Below are 920 nucleotides of genomic sequence, written 5' to 3' on the forward strand. Positions count from 1 at the left end.
CTAAATAACATTGACTATAGGACTGCAGGGAGACAGTGACTATATTTGCAATTTTGTACTATTTATATTTTTTTCAAGTAATAATTTTATGAATTATATAATAAGATTATTGTAATCAAGTAAATAGCTTTTAAGAAATCTTGTCTTAAATATAAAAATTTCATAACAATATCTTCGAAAATGGAATGAAAAAAATAATTGATTAATCTTTAGAGGGCCGGGATTTGAGAGGGCATATCCGCCTTAGTAAAGTGGTAAAAAAGGTATCTTTGCTCTGACGGCTACTCTGACGGATCTAACGTTATGGCGGTGATTTTGGGATGTTGGAAAAATATTTTCAAGATACTGGGTGTGCTACAGAGTCACACAAACACGCGTTGTCACCCCAGAAACGATACAGAACGAAATAAGCACATCTGACGTAATTTTCGAAAATAGACCTTTTCAAAGGCGAATGTTTCTTTAGAAAACCGTAAAAAACTATCCGAAATAGTGCTCTCTACGCTAACGCGAAATAACTTATCACCTACCATAACGTAGCCTACTTTCTGCCTATACGCAGAATAAGTACCACCGTGCATACGCGAGAATCCGTATGTGCTACTGTGACGGATCAAACGTTATGGGGGTAATTTTGGGATGTTGGAATAATATTTTCAAAGTACTGGGCGTACTACAGAGTCACACAAACACGCGTTGTCACCCCGGAAACGATACAGAACGAAATAAGCACATCTGACGTAATTTTCGAAAATAGATCTTTTCAAAGGCGAATGTTTCTTTAGAAAACCGTAAAAAACTATCCGAAATAGTGCTCCCTACGCTAACGCAAAATAACTTATAACCTACCATAACGTAGCCTACTTTCGGCCTATGCGCAGAATAAGTACAACTGTGCATGCGCGAGAATCCGTATGTGC

The sequence above is a fragment of the Odontomachus brunneus genome, unplaced genomic scaffold, assembly GCF_010583005.1.
Source record: "Odontomachus brunneus isolate Ranch 3 - 2012 unplaced genomic scaffold, Obru_v1 Obru_scaffold_050, whole genome shotgun sequence".
Taxonomy (NCBI): Eukaryota; Metazoa; Arthropoda; class Insecta; order Hymenoptera; family Formicidae; genus Odontomachus; species Odontomachus brunneus.